Source organism: Meriones unguiculatus, chromosome 6 (assembly GCF_030254825.1).
Source record: "Meriones unguiculatus strain TT.TT164.6M chromosome 6, Bangor_MerUng_6.1, whole genome shotgun sequence".
Classification (NCBI taxonomy): domain Eukaryota; kingdom Metazoa; phylum Chordata; class Mammalia; order Rodentia; family Muridae; genus Meriones; species Meriones unguiculatus.
The window spans coordinates 36,158,158-36,165,815 of record NC_083354.1 but is presented as its reverse complement, the minus strand read 5'-3'; the positions used below and the strand labels follow the sequence as shown (position 1 = coordinate 36,165,815).

Genomic DNA, 7,658 nt, shown 5'->3' with positions numbered 1-7,658 from the left:
GAGAAACAAAGTAACAGCTCTGAGCAAGAGATGGATGGATGGGGGGGCGGGGTCCTGAAAATGCCTGCTTTGCTTTTGCTCCTGGCTCTTTGTCTATTAGTGTCTCTACATGAAAGTCGGGAGACAGGAACATTCTACTTGACATTTGAAAGTGACAATATAATAACCTGTGTTTAAAATTAAAGCTAAATATAAATGATAAAAGTTAAACCCTTAAATAAAAAAAATCATCTTCTCATAAATGTGAACCACAGCAATGAAAACTCTTTTATTAGTGATGGCTGGTGTGCTAATCAGTTATCAAGTGCTTTCATTTTTCTTTTCTTTTTTCTGTCATTAGTGTAGGCATCATCTGTTTATTATAAAAGGAAGGCAATGGAATTGTTTACATGATGAAATAGTTTAGAACATCACTATTTCAACGACGATTTCGGTCCACATACTTTTCAAGAATGTCGCCATCTCTAAAGAAGAAATATCCTTTGTCAGCTACAGATACTTTGGTGCCTGCATGATCTGGGGGAACTTTGTTTCCGACTCTTACACTGACTGGTGGAATCTGTCCACTCTTCCCTCTCCCACCTGCTCCCACGGCCACCACCACTGCTGACAGGACCTTTCCTCAGCACTTCTGGAAGCGTAAAGGCACCTTAGGTTACAGTTTCAGCAGCATCCCTTTCCACCAGCACAGAGTCAAAGAGCTGAAACGTTCTAAAGGCTTAACCAGCTGTGACTTGCCCACTGCAACTCTAGACTTTGCTCAAGTGTTTTCTTAAATGTAAGCACACTCCATTCTGTCAATTCAAGGCCAAGGATTAAGGAAGCAACATCGAGTTTCATTCAAAGCCTTGCGCATGACTTCTTTTCCAGCAAATCTACGTTACTATTTTTGTTCACCTCCAATTTCTCCCATTTTTTAAAATTCTACCCCTTCTTCAAGATTATTTATGCATATCTTCTTCCTTTCCTCTGTCTTTGTCCCTGACTCTCTGTCTCTATATCTCTGGCTCTATCTCTCTCTCTTTTAATAAAAAAAGGTTTCTCTGTGTAGCCTTGGCCATCCTGGACTCACTTTGGACTCTCTTTCTCTCTCTCAACAGAGTCCTACTATGCAGCCAATACTGGATTGGAACTCACAATGTAGTCCTTGCTAGCTTTGAACACACAGCCATCCTTGTGCATCTTTCTCTCCACTGCTAGGATTATAGGTTTGTGTCACTCAGCCAACCATTTCTTCCACTTATGCCCACACTGAAAATAATGTGAATCTTGTTTGTGACCAACCAACCAAGGGAGAATAACGTCCTATGTTTTTACACTTAGGGCCATGGTTAATGGATTTCTCTTTAACAGCTCAGAGAGTCCAAGCACACCATATAGGACGCTGCCCTTCACACTGTTGTTCCCAGTCAGCAGTATCTCCATCAACCAGGAGCTGATGAGGATCACATTTGATTGCTGTAGCAAGGCCTGAGAAAGATTTATCATGCTCAGTTCTATACATAACTTAACCCCAGAGAACATTAGAAACTAAGAGATTGCCTTTTTTATGTTTCCAGTGTTTAAGATTTACACTCAGATTTTATTGCCTAGCATACATTTCAGGAAAGAAATGAGTAATTTCTGTGTATATTTCCTTGGACCCAGATAAATCACTTTGTTTTGTTGCATATTATTGTTGCTGATATTTTTCAATTTGATTAGGAATATAATTAATGCTGACAATACAAAGATATGCACAGCATGAAATGTTAGAAGTTTTGATTCCCAGCACCCACATAAGGTGTTAAAACCACCTGAAACTTCAGCTCTAGGAATTGGATGCTTTCTCCTGGCCTTCACATGCATGAACACATATGTGTACAATGGGTGTTCACACACACACACACCAATGCAAATAAATAAAATAAATTTTAAAAGAGCTGTCCACGAGGAGCTTCCAAAATACAGACACACCAGGGATTTTACTAAAATGCTGTCTTTGGAACAGCTGTATTCCATTAAAACTATTTATTAATCCACATAAGAGATAACCAGAAAAAAATAATTCGTCTGAGTCATTCAGAAAGTAAGTAGCTGTGGTGACATTCAGGAATTTGCAGTCTGGCTCTGCCTTTAGCCTTGATGTAATAAAAAGACAGGCTTCAGGAGTTTTTCTGCTTTTGCCACTCAACTTCCTAAACATGCAGGTCAAAATACTCCATAATGCCTTTCCTCTATGGGAAGCCAACCCTCTAGCTTAAGGTATGTCTATAAACGGCCAACAGGACAGTTTTCAAGTGGAAAATCTAAAGCAGGAGAAATGGCTCTGTGGCTAAAAGCACTGCCTGTGCTTACAGAGGACCAGACCTCAGCCCCCAGCCCCCACAACTAGGCAGCCTACAACCTCCCTATAACCAGCCTTCAGGGAATCTGATGTCTACTTCTGGCCTTTGCTTGCACTACTCTCACCTGCCCCCTCCCCCCAGACTTAAGTGCATACACGTAAATAGAAGTAAAATACGTGCCCAGTCCACTGTGGGCATAACCATCCCTAGACAAGTAAGCCTGGGATAGATAAGAAAAGTAGCTGAATGCAAGCTCTGAAGCAAGTCAGCAACATTCCTGCCTGGTTCCTGCCTTGAGTTCCTGTCCTGACTTCTCTTCATGGTGTTCGATAAGCTGAAATATAAAACAAGCCCTTTTCTCCCCAAATTACTTTTAGCCATGGTATTTATCATAGCAGCAAAGAGCATAATAGAACAGAATCCTTTATGAGCATGCAAGTATCTTTTCATGTAGTAAAGATCTTTGTGTCCACCGGGGTTTGGCCATGAATGCAGGTTCAACACTGATATTTTCCAGGTATAGCATATTTATATGGATTTAGAGATTTGAGTGATAGTCAGCAGAGCTACCATGGAAGACGCAGCCGCCACCACTGAAATCAGAGGGATGATGTCCCACCTCTGAGGCTGCACTTGCCTAGACTCTGCCATGGCTCCCATGAATCACAAGAAGCTTTTGGCATCAGAGGCAGCTGCTAAGTAGGGTAAGCTTCTGGTTCCAGAAAGCCGCTGGGCAACTCTTGCCTTCCCCAAGCGCCTGGCTGGGGCGACCTGCAGAGAGCTACTTCTGCTCTGCTTACTCCTTTCAGCTCAGACCAGTGCTCCGTGGATGGCAACCATCACCTTGGAAACACACATGGAAGATGATTATGGGAATGCAGCTTCCAGCCTTGCACAGAAGGGGAGCCAAGCGCAAGATTACCAGATTGCAGCTCACAGGAGGAGGGAGGCACCACATAGTGCTTAGTCACCACAAACTGATGCCAGCTCTACAGTTCTGGAAGAGACAAAAGCGGTCCACACACAGTGCAAAGTGGAGCAAAGGTGAAAGGACAAAACTGTCCTGTCCTTAACTAATGATGGTGACGGCTCAGGCAAGGAGAGCGAGGAAGGAGAATGGAATAAAAGTACAGCTCCTTCAGAGACTGAGACTCTATTTGAGAAGAATATACATGCAAGTGCCATGAAAATCACCGAGGACCAGACGGGCATTTGTTACATATGCAAAATATAAGGATGGAATTGACTTTCGCCTCCAGAGGCACATAAAAGTGAGGAATATTTGGAGCATAGACAGGTGTCACAAAACTGCAAAATGAAACCTTAAAATGGATTGGCTGGTCCCTCCCATATCAGTGGACTTAGACAGGGACAGGGAGGAGATGAGGGAGGGAGGGGAAAGGAGGGATTGGGGGAGGGGGCTACACCTGGGATACAAAGTAAATGAACTGTAATTAATATAAAAATAAAAATTAAAAAATGTATTAGCTGATGAGTAATTTGTTATTAATGCATGGGTCTGGAAAAAATTACATTTTATCTTAGTTTTTCCCTCTGATTAGATCTGTAGGTAGGTGTGTGTGTGTGTGTATGTGTGTGCAGGAACACACGTGAAGGCCAGATACAGATGTCTTGTACCTTCCTCGATTATATTCTACCTTGTTTTATTTTTGTTTGAATATTTTTTTTTATTTATGTGTATGTTGTGTGTTGCAGGGGTCGGGGGAGAATCAGACTCCCTGAAACTGGGACTACAGGCAGCTATGAGCTGCCTAACTTGGACGCTAGGAACTGCATTCAAGTCTTCTGGAAGAGCAGCAAACACTCTCTGCTTCTGATCAGCTCTTTAGCTCTCCATGACATGTAAAATATCACTCTTATGGTTTTGTGTATTTGCAGTGTTTTTTACTCCTTTGTCCATTTTGTTTCTATTAGAAGTCAACTCTATGCCAAGCTGAGATCTCAGATGTCTATACATAATCTTCTAATAACATAATATTTTGTTTCACAGACAAAATAGTTTTACTTGGGGAGACAAAACAAGGACAACCTCTGCCCCCACATCTGATTTGAAAGCATCCATTTGGGAATGAAAGAACTCAGATCTTAGGATTCTCATTGCTTTTTATGAACTAGCCTTTGGCAGACAGGTGATGGAAAGTTCCCTCCCAGAAGACTGAGGAAATGCTTAGCCTCAAATACTGAAAAACAAACCACACTGAGCTGAGATCTTGCCACATTTCTGCTATTGTACTGACTTCTGCACTGACTGGCATCCAGGCTGCCTCTGAGATGAAGGTTCTTGATAATTCCCCTTCACAGATTAGAAAGTTTGAGATGCAGGACTCATGGCTCATGGTCAAAGTCCGGGCTCGTAATGGAAAACCTGTGGTTCCAAGTTTACATTTTAATTTTGAGTGTGGGCATGCATGCTTGAGGAGGCCAGAGGACAACTCTCAGGAGTCAGTAGATTTAACTCGGATTGTCAGGCTCAGCAGCAGGTGCCTCTGCCTACTGAGTCAGCTCGCCAGAACCTATCTTACCTTCTAAAGGAATGAAATAAGATGAAAATGTTAGGAGGAGACAGAAGAAGTGATTACCCAGAACAGGGTAATATTTTACTTTTTCAACTCCTGGTAGTTTTAGTTGTGTGTTGAAATTCATGGTTTTGGTCATTACTGTGTCTTTTCCAGATTTCCAGTTGTTCCTACACTCTTTGTAAAGATCCCTGACCATTACTAAGACTCTGTACTTCAGTGCTTTAGCACCTTTATTATTTTTGTGTGGGGGTGTGTGTGATTATCAGCAGTGTGTTGCATCTTTTAAAATGTATATTTATAAAGATTATTTATTTTGTTTTCTGTTGTGGATTTTTCTGTTTTTTTTTTCCTTGCATATATATCTGTATGCCGTGTGCCTGAAGTGCTCATGAAGGGCAGAAGAGGTCATGAGTCACATCAGACCGGAGTTACACATGGTTGTTAGCTGTTGTGTGGGTGGTGGGATTCGAACCTGGTCCTCAGCAGTAGCAGACGGACGGTGCTCTTAACTGTTGAATCACCTCTCCAGCTGAGCAGTTTGGTGCTTTTCATTTTCAGCTTCTCCTTGTGATTCACAGGTGGAAATGTGCTTTGTTTCTTGTTGGCCTTATAGCTGACAAATTACTGAGCTCATTTGCTGGGATCCTTCTAATTTTCTATATGGACAACCATGTTCTGTGAAAACAGGAACAGATTTCTTGTCTATTTCCTCATATGATTTGGAATGATTTTGAAGTTTTCCCCGTATTTCAGGGCTATCTTAAATACATGGTGAGACAGTCGTGTCTTGCTCCTGACCTTGGGAGGAAGTAGCCTGTCATTGTAAGTGTGCAACTTGCTGTAGGGTCTTCTAGCTACTCTGTATTGAGTGAAGTAATTACCTTCCAGTCTACATTTCCTGAGAAGGCTATCATGGAAGGAACTTGCATTTTGCCAAGTGCATTTTCTGCATCAGTTGATATGGTTATATGATTTTCTGCTTAGCTAATTGACATGATTGATCACACTGATTAATTTCAAGTGTTGAGACAGTTTTGCACATCTGGAAGGAAGCTCATCCGGAGATGGTAAGTAACTCAGTCCATTCATTAGTGCATTCAGTTTCCAGAATCTTTTCTTTCTTCCTTCCTTCTTTCTTTCTTTCTTTCTTTCTTTCTTTCTTTCTTTCTTTCTTTCTTTCTTCTTTCTTTCTTTCTTTCTTTCTTTCTTTTTCTTTCTTTCTTTCTTTCTTTCTTTCTTTCTTTCTTTCTTTCTCTTTCTTTCTTTCTCTTTCTTTCTTTCTTTCTTTCTTTCTCTTTCTTTCTTTTTTTCTTTTCATTCTTTCTTTCTCTTTCTCTTTCTTCTTTCTTTCTCTTTTTTAGAGTTTTAAAATTTATTTCTGGAAAGGAATTGATTTGTATTTTTCTCTTTTTATATTTTTGTCCAGTTTTCATGTTGTGACACAAATAACTCATTTGAGGAGTGTTTCTGTTATATTTTTTTGGTAGAACAGCATATTAAATTATTGATAATTATGTTTTAAATATTCTGTAGCATTCTTCATTGAAATTCCCTGAGCTTGGAAATTTTCTTTGTGGGACTTATATGCTGAATTTTTACATTTTCAATTTGGGATTTGATTTAAAGTAGGTTTAGCTATAGATTGTGATCCATGAGTTGCACTTTTTAGGATCTATTTGTGTGTGTGTTGTGCATGAGCACACATGTGTGTGTACACATGGATGCACACACATGCACGCAGGTGCTCGTGGAGGCCAGAAGAGGACCCTGAATCCTTTAGAGGTGGAGTTACAGTCAGTTGTGAACGGCTTGAGTGCGGGGAATGGAATGCACATTCTCTGCAAGAAGAGCAAGTACCCCTAACCACTGGGCCCTCTTGCCAGTCCTTTTAAGTAACATTTCTACAAGGGGAGCAAGTGGACTAATTGTCCCTCCCCTTTCCTTTATTTATACCTTCTATTTAAAAAATTTATATAGCAGCTTCTCTTCTAATGGCCATTACCTGCACCATGGTCAGAAGGTTGCCCGTGGGCTCTCGCATCCACTACATGTATGTGCAAAGCTGACAGTAAGGGCTGACCATCAATCCCTATCTCCCGGAAGCCCTCACCTGACTGGTAGCTACAGAGACCTAGACTCAAATGTCCATCCTCATCCCTAAAGATGTCCTCTAAGCAGCAAAGCTAATGTCTTATATCAGAGATGCTACTAATCCAATTCATACTGCTCCCCTTGTGCAGTGACAGAGTTTATGAACAAGACACAGCATATTACTTATATTTCCTGTCACTGTGACTAAAATTTGTGACAGAAACAATTCTAGTAGCCCGGGTTCACCAGCCAGGCTCCAGCTATGGAAGGGACTCCAGTCTTCAAAATAGCTTCATGAGTTGAGGGCAAGTGTCCAAAACCATGAATCTGGGGCAGCATTTCATATTTAAACCATATTCTCACAGTAGGAGAATAAGAATAACTAACAACAAATATAGTGGTAAAGATACAGTATGATAAAAATTTCTTTAAAACATAAATTTCTTTAAAACATAAATTTCTTATCCCTGAATTTTCTGTTTACTCTTTGCAGTCCATAGCTGACAGCAAGCTACAGATACTAAAGGAAGCAAAGGTAAAAATAAATGAGGAATATTAGACAGACATCAGTTCTCCTGGCAACACCAAGGGATACATTTTCAGTCATGTCCAGGGGACCTCCACAGCAAGAAGCTCCTGGACATGGGAAGACGGCTCAGTAGGTAAAGCACTGACCACTTGAGCAAGAGAACCTGGCTTT

General features: G+C 40.9%; 1 pseudogene; it reads right to left on the bottom strand.

The window, feature by feature from the left end:
- Window positions 1-418: 418 nt before the first annotated feature.
- Window positions 419-6,908, bottom strand: LOC110547251 (10 kDa heat shock protein, mitochondrial-like; annotated as a pseudogene).
- Window positions 6,909-7,658: the final 750 nt, after the last annotated feature.